At 40.7% G+C, this 13170-nt stretch overlaps 1 pseudogene; it reads right to left on the bottom strand.

Moving 5' to 3' along the window:
* Positions 1–10688: 10688 nt before the first annotated feature.
* LOC126356683 (5S ribosomal RNA) lies at positions 10689–10806 on the bottom strand (annotated as a pseudogene).
* Positions 10807–13170: the final 2364 nt, after the last annotated feature.

The raw sequence follows: 13170 nt of genomic DNA, 5'->3' as shown, positions 1-13170 counted from the left end.
ATATTTCTGTTTGCTGATGACACTAGCTTGGTAGTAAAGGATGTTGTGTGCAACATTGGCTCGGTTTCAAATAGTGCAGTACATGACCTCAGTTCATGGCATGTAGAAAATAAACTAACGCTAAATCACAGTAAGACTCAGTTTTTACAGTTTCTAACACACAATTCAACAAAACCTGACGTTTTAATTTCACAGAATGGGCAATATGATCAGTCAAACTGAACAGTTCAAGTTTCTAGGTGTTCAGATAGATAGTAAACTGTCATGGAAAGCCCACGTTCAGGATCTTCTACAAAGACTTAATACTGCCATTTTTACTATTCGAACGGTATCAGAAGCGAGTGATCGTTCGACACGAAAATTAGTCTACTTTGCTTATTTTCATTCGCTTTGATCGTATGGTATTATATTTTGGGGTAACTCTTTCCATTCTAAAAGGATATTTTTGGCTCAGAAACGGGTGGTTCGGGCAATAAGTGGTGTTAGTTCACGAACCTCTTATCAACCTCTGTTCACGAGTCTGGGTTTTGACATTGGCCTCTCAATACGTATATACCTTATTATCGTTTCTTGTTGCCAATATTAGTTTATTCCCAAGAATAAGGAGCTTTCACTCGGTTAATACTCGGCAGCAATCAAACGTGCATTTGCATCGGACTTCCTTACCTCTTGTGCAAAAAGGAGTACAGTATACTGCTGCTTCCTTTTTCAATAAGCTGCCACTCGAATTCAAAACTCTTAGCAGTAATCCACGCGCTTTCAAATAGAAACTGATGAGTTACCTCATGGGTCACTCCATCTATTCTGTCGAGGAGTTCCTTGAAAAATTAAGCTGATTTTTATTGTATTGCTGATAGCGTTTACTTGAATTTATGGACTGACTTTGTTAAGGTTCATGAACATTTATTTTTATCTGTTATTACGTTTATGTTGTATTTTCATGTACTGACTCGTTCCGTGACCTTGGAGATTTGCTCCTCAATTTGGCCCTACGGAACTTGACGAGTAAGTAAAAAAAAAATAAAAAAAAAAAAAAAAAAAAAAAAATGGTCTTGTCTTGTGTCAAAGAAGGCAATTTTACACAGGAGAGCTATTAAGAAATAGTTTGCTAACTTGTCTAGGTGTGAGAACTTTATGAAGAAGTGTGTTGGTGTCATAGTTTAATAAAGCATAGTCAAACTTGGATTCTATATTCTGATTTATCAGCCGTTAAGATCAGTTCCTCATTTTCAAAAAATGTCTCTGAGCACTATGGGACTTAACATCTGAGGTCATCAGTCCCCCAGAACTTAGAACTACTTAAACCTAACTAACCTAAGGACGTCACACACATCCATGCCCGAAGCAGGATTCGAACCTGGGACCGTAGCGGTCGCGCGGTTCCAGACTGAAGCGCCTAATACCGCTCGGCCACCCCGGCCGGCCCTCATTTTCAGTTTTACTTTAATAATTCCGTTTGTGCTCTCGCATACACATCGCAAGTTGTGTACTGACAAGCATTTCATGAAAATTGGTAAGATGCCGTCTTTCATTGCACATGCAAGTACGACAAATGAAATTTGATTTTTGACAGTCTCATTACTGTCCCAATAGTAACAGGTTACAGAGCAGACGAGCGTTTCTTGCACACAGGTAAGCCAAGAAATTTAATTATCATCAGAGCTCATGTCTACTGTAAGGTAAGACTTTTCAGAGTGTATTTGTGAAATTAATATTAGTATCGTTTCAGATATTCAATACCAGTAGAAAATTTCAGTAAAGTGCTAAGTTGTGGATTTTCAAGCAGTTTTATCAGGGAGTCAAATGAATTAATTTTTATATTCATTTGTTGGGTAATTACAATAACAGCTCTGATACAATAATCATTTTCAAGACTAAATGTAAAGATTAGCAATATTCAGAGTCAACATTTTAATCTGACTCGTTTGCTTTTCTGTCAGATAGGATATGTAAGTTTCATTGAAAACGGACTACTTTTTCGCACGCGGATTGTTTGATGTACCAGCTAGTGTGGATTTCGCATCGTATAGCGCGCGCCCTAAGTATTTCCTGTCAGAATTAAATTTTCACATAGTTGTGTTACCCTGCACCGAAGTTTACATATTTCGATATCGTCAGACACCAACTTAACACTTACAACCACACGGCATGAGATTATTAAACCACAGAGCCAAATGATCCACCAGAAAATCACCTTAAATTTAGCAATTTAATGGTGCTTGGAAAACTTCAGAGTCGGTTTGCTCGAGAATTTTTGAGAGTTTCATTGACATTCTTTGGCATATTCCTATTTGAGTTCCGAATTTCACATACCATAAATATAAACAGTTACAAAAATTCGATTGCCGTTTGGTCTCCCTGTCAGTTCGAAACCAACGGTACTATTCGTAAATGTAATGTTACACATAGAAATGACTTTCACTGTCCATCTCCAGCCTTTGTGTGGCACAGAAAGTGGTGAGGCATTCCGTTACAATATCTTTGATCACCTATCAAATTTAATGATAAAGTCAACTACGAAGACAAACTGAACTCATTTCTATTTGGCAACATCTTTAATCACCGGTTGTTGTGGTCTGCGCCAATATACCGGGCTGATAAGTCTTGGGATAGTGATATGCATATTTACAGACGCCAGTAATATCGCGTACACAAGGTGTGAAAGGGCAGTTAAGTGGCTCCGACGTGATGACAGGAATTAACGTACTTTGAACGTGGGCGACGGGAATCACGGACTTTGAACGCGGAATGGTACTTGTACCTAGGTGCATGAGACATTCCATTTCGGAAATCATTAGGGAGTTCAATATTCCGACAGTTCCAGCGTCAAGTCTGTGCCGAGAATACCAAATATCAGGCATTGCGAATTACCAGGGACAATGCAGCGGCCTGATAACAGAGAAGCAACACTGCGTGAAATAACCGCGGAAATCGATGTGGGACGTACGACAAACGTATCCGTTAGGACAGAGCGGCGAAATTTGGCGTTAATGGGCTATAGCGACAGACGACCAAAGTCAGCGCTTTTGCTAACAGCACAACATCGCCAGCAGCGCGTCTCCTGGGTCAGGACCGTGTCGGTTGGACCCAAGACAACTGGAAACAGTGGTAGGGTCAGGTTTGTCACTATTTCAGTTGGTAAGAGCTGAAGGTAGTGTTCGAGTATAGCGCATACCCTACGAGGACATGGACTCAGAAGACAACCTGGCACTGTACAAGCTAATGGGGACTCCATAACGATGTGAACTGTGTTTACATGGAATAGTCCTCTGGTCCAATTGAACTGTTCATTTGGCTGGAAATAGTGACGTCCGGTTACTAGGAGACCATTTACAACCAGACAAAGAAGGAACTTTTAAGGATGACTATGCACCTTGTCACGGGGCCACAATTGTACATGGTTGGTTTTTATGAACAATCTGGACAATTCGAGCGAATGATTTGGCTACCCAGATCGCCCAACAAATGATTCAAATGGCTCTGAGCACTATGGGACTTAACATCTGAGGTCATCAGTCCCCTAGAACTTAAAACTGCTTAAACCTAACTAACCTAAGGACATTACACACATCCATGTCCGAGGCAGAATTCGAACCTGCGAGCGTAGCGGTCGCGCGGTTCCAGACTGAAGCGCCTAGAACCGCTCGGCCAGCCTGGCCGGCAGATCACCCGACATAAATCCCGTCGAACGTACATGGAACATAATCAAGATGTCAGTTCGTGCTCAAAATCCTACACCGGCAACACTTTCGCATTTATTGGACGGTTATGGTTCAGAATTTCTGCACGGGACTTCGAACGACTTGTTGCGTCCATGCCACGTGGATCTGCTGCACTACGCTGGGCAACAGAAGAGCCGACACGATGTTAGGAGGTATACCATGACTTTTGTCACCTCGGTGTAATCCTGTGCAAGCCTTCTCATCCACTCATGATTGCTGCTGCCTAAATCCATCTGAACGTGCTTGTTATAGCAAAGTCTTGGTCCCCTCCACAAGCTTTTCTGTTCATGCGTGGCTCCATTACCAAATTAATTGTTCTTTGATGACTCACTATCCTGGTTGGCATCCTACCAACCATCCCCTTCCTTGAATCTTGCCATAAACTTCTTTTCTCTTCAGTTTGATGCATTGCCTCCTGAGTAGTAAACCGGCCTATCCATCTCATCTTCCACTTTCTTCGGCAACACCACATTTCAAGAGCCCCTGTTACCTCCTTGTCTGAATTGTTTACGAGCACATGTCACTTCTGCACTAGTCTACACTCCACACGGACATATTCAATAAAGAAACATTCGATTTGCATTTTTCAGAAACTCTTTTCTTGTCGTTTTTATAACTTCTTTACTTCAGCCTTAGTCAACTCTTTACTGTCAAAATAGCAAAACTCATCTGCTATTTTTACTGTTTCATTTTCTAATCAAATTTCCCTAGTATCGCGTGATTTAATCCGAATACATTCCATATTTCTTGCTTTACATTTTTGTTGTTCCTCTTACAACCTCCAGCCAAGTAATTAACATTCCAGTGATATAATCTTCCTGGTCTTTTAAATGACTGATAGAAGTGCAAGGTCATCGGAAAACCACAAAGTTTTTATTTCTTCTGCATCAACTTTAACTCCACTTCCAAATTTTTTCTTGGTTTCTTTTACTGCTTGTTCAATGCACAGATTGAACAACATCGAGGATAAGCTGTTCCCCTGTCTCATGTCCCTTCTCCAGTACTGCTTCGTTTCCATGTTTTTCGACTACTGTAACAGCAGTCTAATTTTTTTACAAGTTGTAGACAGCCCAGCGCTCCCTGTACATTATCCTTGCTACCTTCGGTATTTTAAAGAAAGTCATTGACGAAAGTTTTCTTTAAATGCACAACTGCTAAAAACTTAGGTTTAGCTTTTCTCAGTCTGTCTTCTAAGACAACTTGCAGTGTCAATATTCCCACACATATTCCTACAATTCTCTGTAACGCAAAATGGTTTCACCTGAGGGTGGCTTCAAGGAGTTTTCCAATCATATTAAAACATTTTGTGTCAGCGTTTTACAAGGTGAGCCATTAAACTGACAGTCATGTTGTATTCATACGTATCAACAACCATTTTTTTTAGGTATGGATTTATTCTCTTGAAGTCTGAGGGTATCGCACCTTTTTCATATATTTTTTATTCGTTTTCCCATGGATCTCAAATGGTTCAAATGGCTCTGAGCACTATGGGACTTAACATCTAAGGTCATCAGTCCCCTAGAACTTATAACAATTTAAATCTAACTAACCTAAGGACGTCACACGCATCCATGCCCGAAGCAGGATTCGAACCTGCGACCGTAGCGGTCACGCGGCTCCAGACTGAAGCGCCTAGAACCGCACGGCCACACCAGCCGGCCCATGGATCTCACTAATCCTATTCGTTTAGTATTAACTCCAGTAAGTGGAAATATTGCGTTACTCCGAATATATGCACTTTTCTCTAACGTTTTTCATAACACCATATTTACGTAAAAAGTACGCTGTGTTACGTTACGGAATAGGTCTTGAAAAGAGGGGATGGACCACCGAATAAAAAATATAGGGCACTATTATTGAGAACCACACGCTACTACACACAAAATGGAGTGTAAAATACTTTATTTTTCCACAGCATATACAATTAGCATAATACGCGGGCACAAGACTGGAGTTACGAACGCACAAAACTCTTAGAGCAGTGAACTGTGGAACGTCGGGACTGCTTGCACAGTCAAACTACTCTACACACGGCAATCCATCCACTTTAACTGTTACCGAAGGAACAAATACGTTCCAGCATGTAGTAACAAGCAGCCAGGGTGAACCCATTAACGATTAACGGCTGAAGCGCCGAACGGCTGTGATGGAACGTTCTGAGGCACGGAGATGTTGCAGGAACTCCATAATCGCACGGAGATACCAGTATATAATCAGTTTAGGGACGGAAATCTGAGTTTGCCTATTAAAGTAACAAGGCACGAATGGTGTTGATTTGTTTAAAATTGCTGGGTGCTGAGAACATGCAGTCTGCCATTCAATGATACAACTTCGAAACGCAGAGTGAAAACAACCTCCAAATGCAGTCATAGCAACAACATCAAACAATGGCTACCCTCATGCCCCGATGGACTCCATAATGTACAAAAAGCAGAAACAACAGGTGCTCTCTCTTCTTTACCATGTTCTCGACCCACACCTCAAGAACGCAATAAATGGTGCCAGTTGCATATTTAGGAAACTAAACGTACGCAAAAAGCTGAACTTGAAGAACTTCAAAACATCATTTTATGTGCACAACACTGTTGGACACTTTTTGCCCCGTGGTAAAGATAGCACTTCAGCTTTGAGAAAGAGTGGAATAAACAAAATCACTTGTAAGTGTGGCAGACACTGTATAGAAAGTTTGGCAGGGCAATATGCGCCCACTTGAAGCAGCGCCATAGAAGTTACAAGCTTAGAAAAGGAGACTATCCTTTTGCAAACCACCTTCTTAAAGAAGGCCATAGCTACAAGATGCAGCATGAAGTTATTATAGCGCATCATTGAAGGAACAAAGATGAACTACCTCGAAGTAATGGAAATTAATAAGTATATATCCATCTGCCCAAGCTTAGTGGTGAATAACCATACACAGTTTCCTTATTCTGCACTTCTAACAGCAGATACTTATCATAATCTCATCTAGGCCATCTTGAAAAATACCCCTCTTACTCACAAGCTCCATATTTACCTTTGTTTCTTTAACTATAATTTCTCTTGTCCCTTTAAAAAATTTACTTTGTACAATCACAACTGGTTCACTTTAGTGCTTGATATCACTAGCAGATCTTATCTGTTTGTAATTTCGAGCCTGTAGAGGACAACATTATTTTTTCAGTTACACCCTTGAAACATTTCACCAAAAGTTTATAGTTCAATTATTTTCTTCTAAGAACAATTGTTGTAATTTGTTGTGTAGTTGATTAATTAACGTGTCACATATTTCATCTTAGTTAAATAATCTTACATCACAATTTCGCTGAAATAATTCCTCTCGATTTATTCCTAAATATAACGTTAACAATTTTCCCTTTAGAGACTGAGGTACTCTGTAGATGCACGAGTTTGAAAACTTCGCTCCTACAAAAATTTCAATGTACCACATAATTATCTTTGTACCTGATAATGGGGTAACAGCCGAAAACCTGTTTGTGAAAAAAATATTGTAGAATATTACACCAGTGTCGTATATGTTTTCATTCACAAAATTATTGTTACTTTTCGTACATGTGTTCCCGGGTGCATTAAGTCACGTGTGATAGGAAATATCAATTTTAGTACGGACTCGGACAATGAAGCTCCATGAAACTACGCGGAAACGTGAGAGAGGTAGGTTCTCCTCGTCGATGTCAAAAAGCGCAATACACGTATATAATTTTATTTAAAAGGGAAACGAGTTTGTCACAGTAGTTCAATGCAGCCAGTGCAGTGCAGTGCATGTGACGCGTCAGGGGAACCATTGCATGGAAATGGTCTCTCAGCGCGATGACGGGTTACAGGCCCGAATAATGGTACGGCCGATCGGGATGACCGCCACGTTATTCATCACAAAACCGTGACAGGCGTTAAGATCTCTGCAACACGCGTGAATCCGTCTTTCTGAATTTTAGACGTCTGCTGCTGTGGGATGGACTGGTAACTCGCATACCACTGCGTTGTCTTCCATCACCTAGAAAAGAGAGGGCCTCCATGTGCACTGGAGATATGAATGACATCTGTCACATGCCGAGCGAGAACATGCGATGATTCCGAGCGAGTACAGCGTCAAACTGTTCTACAGCGATGTTTTACTTGCTACTGTTGTGGTCAATTTCATCACTTGCAATCTGCATACCACGAACGCGAAAGATTTTCAACTCCCACTTAAGATGGAAACTGAAAACAAACGTTACATCAGGAAGCGTTAACACACAAGGAATAATACTCATGGATACGTACCTCTCAGGTCGCAAATATCGATGAGTAGGGAAACATCGATTGAGCGATTAACTCCTTACGCATAGTAAAAATTGGCTGTTAAGTGAAATAACATCCACTTTCAAACACAGTAAACGATTACTTGAAACTCCCCATTTCTTTTAAAACGAGATCTATACTTAACTAGGCGGAATAGACGTTGGTGAGATGAAATATTGTAGCCACCTGCTTAATAGCGTATTCCTCCACCTCGGAACGAAATACAGGAGCTTTCTGCCTGACATGGATTCGAAAAGTTATTTGTCGATTTCCGTAGTTATGTGGCATCAGATGCCTACAGACAGGTCACACATACTCGTAAATTGCGAGTAGATGGTTTGTGGGCACGGAGTTGGCGCCGGATTGCGTCCCAGATGTGTTTCGTCGGGTTCTAATCAAGTGAATTTGGTAGCTAAAATATCAACATGAGCTATCATGCTCCTCAAACCACCATACTCGATTCTGGTCTAGTGAAACGGACAGTTATCCAGCTGGAAAATGCCACTCGCCGCTGGTGTAGACACAAAGCATGTAATAATCAATTAGTCCACAGCTGTCATGGTACCTTCGGTCACCCAGATGAAAGTTTCCTGTAGCATAACACTGTCCCTAGCGACCTAAGTCAGTGGCAGAATGCGCGTTTCGAACAACCTTTCCCTTTGATCGATAGATACGCTGAAGAAAAATGAAAGTTATGACACCTGTGTAGGATTTGTCGACCTGTAGAAAGCGTTCGATAATGCAAAATGCTTCAAGCCGTTTGAAATTGTGAGAAAAATACGAGTAAGCTGTAGGGGTAGATGGGTAATCTTATATATATGGCATCACGCTTTTGAGTGGTTTGATGCAGCCCGCCACGTCTCTCCTGTGCCAACCTCTTCATCCCAGAGTAGCACTTGCAACTATTTGCTGGATGTATTCCAACCTCTTTCTTCTCCTGCAGCTTTTACCCTCTACAGCTCCATCTAGTACCATGGGAGTTATTCCGCAGTGTTTTAACAAATGTCCTACCATCCTGTCTCTCCTTCCTGTCAGTGTCTTTCATATGTTCTTTTCCTCGTCGATTCTCCGGAGAACCTACTCATTCCTTACCTTATCAGTCTACCTAATTTTCAACATTCTTTTCTAGCATCACATCTCAAATGCTTCGATTATCTTCTTTTTCAGTTTTGCCACAGTCCGTGATTCACTACCATACAATGCTGTGCTCCAAACGTATATTCACAAAAATTTCTTCATCATATTAAGGCCAATGTTTGATACTAGAAGACTTCTCTTGGACAGGAATGGCCTTTTTGCCAGTGCTAGTCTGATTTTCGTGTCCTCCATGTTTCGTCCATCATGCGTTATTTTTCTCCCTAAGTACCAGAATTCCTTAACTTCATCTACTTCGTCATCGCCAGTTTTGATGTTAAGTGTCTCGTTGTTCTCTTTTCTGATATTTCTCATTACTTTCGTCTTTTTTTCGATTTACTTTCAGTCCATATTCTATATCAACTAGACTGTTAATTCCATTCAGCAGATCAATTAATTATTCTTTTCTTTCACTGATGATAGCAATGTCATCAGAGAATCTTATCATTGATATCTTTTCACCTTGATTTTTTTCCACTCTTGAACCTTTCTTTTATTTCCATTATTACTTCTTCGATGTACAGATTGAGCAGTAGCAGCGAAAGAATACATCCGTGTCTGACACCCATTTTAATTCGACCACTTCGTTCTTAGTCATCCATTCTTATAGCATACCCCCGTTTTTCAGATAATTTCGAACATCTTGCACGATTTGACATTGTAGAACGCTTTTTCCAAATCGACGAAACCTATGAACGTGTATTTATTTTTCTTCAATCTCGTTTGCATTATAGACCGCTGCGTCAGAATTGCCTCTCTGGTGTCTTTACCTTTCCTGAATCCAAACTGATCGTCATCTAACCGATGTCCGATTTTCTTTCCCATTATTCTGTATATTATTCTCGTCAGCAATTCGGACGCATGGGCTGTTAAGCTGATTGTGCGACGGTTCTCGCACTTGTCGGTTCGCCGAATCTTCGTAGTTGTGTGGATGACATTTTTCCGAAAGTCACACGGTATATCGACAGACTCACACATTCTACACTCCAAAGTGGATAGTCGTTTCGTTGCAACTTCCCCCATTAATTTTAAAAATCTGATGGAATGTTACCTATCCCTTCCGCATTGTTAGATATTAAGTCTTGCAAAGCTCTTTTAAGTCCTGATTATAGTAGTGAATCCCCTATCCCATCTATATTGATTCCTGTTTCTTCTTCTTCTTTCACGTCACCAGGCAAGCATTCATCCTCATAGAGGCCTTCAATGTACTCTTTCCACCTATCCGCTTTCTCCTTTTCATTTAACCTTGGAATTCCCATTGCGCTCTTAGTATCACCACTCTTGCTTTCAATTTCACCGAAGGTTGTTTTGACTTTCCTACATACTGTCAGTTCTTAAATAAAAAGCTTCTCCTAAGCAGGCCATGAAGACCCAACGGTACAGACCGGCCGCCGTGTCATCCTCAGCCCACAGGCATCACTGGATGTGGATATGGAAGGGGATGTGATCAGCACACCCCTCTCCCGGCCGTATGTCAAGTTCCGAGAACGGAGCCGATACTTCTCAATCGAGTAGCTCCTCAGTTTGCCTCACAAGGGCTGAGTGCACCCCGCTTGCCAACAGCGCTCGGCAGACCGCATGGGCCCCCATCCAAGTGCTAGCCCAGCTCGACAGCGCTTAACTTCGGTGATCTGACGGGAACCGGTGTTACCACTGCGGCAAGGCCGTTGGCCAGTTCTTATATAATTTTGTTTGTTTGTGTGTGTGTGTGTGTGTGTGTGTGTGTGTGTGTGTGTGTGACATATTTTGATGAAATTCGTAATGCAAATAGCTAATACACTAAAATAACATATAGGTTCACTTATATACTATGTAATTATGTAATAGGCGTATTTAAACTGTTTTAGCATGTAATTATCTGAACTGTTTCTTATTTAAATTGTTTTGTTAATTAAATTGCATTGTGTATTATTGAGAAAGAGCGGGAAACCGCGCATAGATACATTTTGAGAATGAGCGGGAAACAGCGCGCAGTAATACATCTGTAATGGTAGCAGGGATTGTCTGCACCAAAAACCATTGTTGGCGGCGAGACCGCACTTTTGTAGCATTGAGCGTTGGAAGCGAGCAGTTGCGAGTAAGATGTGAGACGAGGCAGTCGTAGCTAGCGAGACATGAGAGGAGGTCGCTGTAAGCGAGGTATGAATTAACACTTTGAAAGAAGCGGTGTGCTCGCCAGCCACTCGCTATATGTAGCGCAATGCTAGTTTTTAAGAATTTTTGTAAAGAACTATGCCCCTTGTAATTGTTTGTCAAGATCGTTCTCAGAATATAGTTATGTAATTTTGATGGAAAATTAGGTATGTAGCGCAACGCTACGTTTTAAGAATTTTTGTAAAGAACTATGCCCCTTGTAATTGTTTGTCAAGATCGTTCTCAGAATATAGTTAACTTCTACCAGATTAAATGCATTAAGAATTTTCTATCCCAAAATCATTCACGTAAATGCTTTACGGAATTTATTGTTATCTTAAAAGAAAAGTCTAAACTGAGCTTCAGCTTTTATCAAATCTAAATTAACTTCAACTTAAAGAATTCCAGTCACAAAGTATTATGAAACTCCACCAGCAGCTTATAATTATGTTAAAGAGAAGTAAGTATATTCATTCCACAGTTTGCTGTAGCAGTCAGATGGCGATCCAGTATAAATAATTAAAGGTAAGAATCAGTCTTAATAATTTCAGGTAACGACTGAGGGCCACGGCGACAACACATTTTATGTTTCGTCGTAATAATCAGCAGGTAGTCTTGACAGAGCAGCAGTTAAAAGATTTTAAGAGACGCAGCGTTCAGTCAGCAAGCAAACGTTCATCCAATATTAGACGAGAAGGTTTCACTTGGCGACCCTACCAGGATACGAACCTGGAAATATGCTGATGGCATTGCTATACTGAGTGAAAGTGAAGAAGATTTACAGCATCTGTTGAATGAAATGAAGTGTCTAATATATATAGAATATGGACTGAGAGTAAATCGAAGAAAGATGAAAGTAGTGAGAAGTAGCAGAAAGGAGAACAGCGAGAAACTTACCATCAGAACTGGTAGTCACGAAGATGACGAAGTTAAGGAATTCTGGTAGTACCTACGCAGCAAAATAACTCATGATAGCCGGAGCAAGGAGGGCATAAAAAGCAGATTCATACAGGCAAAAAGGACGTTCCTGGGCAAGAGAAGTCTAGTGTTATCAATCATAGGCCTTAATTTAAGGAAGAAATTTCTTAGAACGTACATTTGGAGCACAGCATTGTATAGCAGTGAATCATGGAAAGCGGTAAAACCAAAACAGAAGAGAATCGAAGCATTTGCAATGTGGTGCTGCAGAAGACTGTTGAAAATTAGATGGACTGGTAAGTGATTTTTATTCATAGTGTCATTTTCTCAGCAACTATAGTACAGATTTCAGATTCTTATTCTGGATTGATAAGAAATGAGAAGATTCTTCATAGAACCGGGAAATAAATAAACATATGTGAAACTCTGACCGTAAGAAAATACGTGATGATTCAACATTTGTAGAGACATTACGGGATAACTTCCATGGTACTAGAGAGAGCTGCAGAGAGTAAAAACGGTAGAGCAAGACGGAGATCCAAATACACGGAAGGAAAAAAATTAAGAACCTAGGATGCAAGTTATACTTTGACGTAGAGTGTTTGGCGTAGGAGAGGAGTTGGCGGCAGGCCAACAGGTCTGTGGCTTTGCGAAAGAGTTTTTAAATATTTTTCTTCTACTATAAACAAACAGCCTACCAATCAGTATTGCCATGCTCATTACCAATATTCGGTTGCATAAAATGAGAAAATTTCAGCTTCGCTTACGCCAATTCACTGACCTAGCGGTTACCAACTCTTCGGGAGTCCGTGACCCGATGAAAAGGTTCCTAATTGTACTCTTCATACACCGATGTAAATTGCATGCTTCGTACTGCAGACATGCGAAGCTACATATCAAAGATGGGTCCCGAAAATATGCAGAGAAGGTTAACGAGGAATCCCGTCAACTAATTATTCCGCTTGGTTTCACGAGAAAATCCACC

Source organism: Schistocerca gregaria, chromosome 3 (assembly GCF_023897955.1).
Source record: "Schistocerca gregaria isolate iqSchGreg1 chromosome 3, iqSchGreg1.2, whole genome shotgun sequence".
NCBI lineage: Eukaryota > Metazoa > Arthropoda > Insecta > Orthoptera > Acrididae > Schistocerca > Schistocerca gregaria.
Note: the sequence above shows the minus strand (reverse complement) of the source record. Positions and strands in the feature narration are given on the sequence as shown.